At 53.0% G+C, this 491-nt stretch overlaps 1 protein-coding gene across 4 annotated transcripts in view; it reads right to left on the reverse strand.

The window, feature by feature from the left end:
* The window catches only part of CMTM7 (CKLF-like MARVEL transmembrane domain containing 7), a 56,469-nt gene that overhangs the window by 40,004 nt on the left and 15,974 nt on the right, over nt 1-491 (reverse strand). The window lies entirely within an intron of this gene.

A 491-nucleotide genomic window follows, 5' to 3' on the forward strand; every position in this document is an offset into this window, starting at 1 on the left:
TTGGAGTCCCCTGCATTCAACTGACTTTGAAAAAAAGAGTGGAGGATCCTGCCTCTGCAGAGCCTCAAACAGGAAGTAACCAACAGCCCTTCTCGCTCACTCCATTGGTGACAACGAGCTGCCTCTGCACGGCTATCGACCAGAAACCAGCCTGCAGCTATCGCAGCCCCTGCAGCCAGGGAGAAGCAGCCTGGGTTTGGGGAAACTGCTAAATACCTGTGCTGGACTCCATATCTGACGGTGTAATCACTATGGACTCGGGTGCTTGGCCGAAAATATGAAAAATAATAGTTCGGAAAATCCCATGGACAGAGAAGCCTGGTAGGCTGCAGTCCATGGGGTTGCGAAGAGTCGGACACGACTGAGTGACTTCACTTTCACTTTTCACTTTCACGCATTGGAGAAGGAAATGGCAACCCACTCCAGTGTTCTTGCCTGGAGAATCCCAGGGACTGGGGAGCCTGGTGGGCTGCCCTCTGTGGGGTTGCACA

Source organism: Bison bison, unplaced genomic scaffold (genome assembly GCF_000754665.1).
Source record: "Bison bison bison isolate TAMUID 2011002044 unplaced genomic scaffold, Bison_UMD1.0 scf7180017864043, whole genome shotgun sequence".
Taxonomy (NCBI): Eukaryota; Metazoa; Chordata; class Mammalia; order Artiodactyla; family Bovidae; genus Bison; species Bison bison.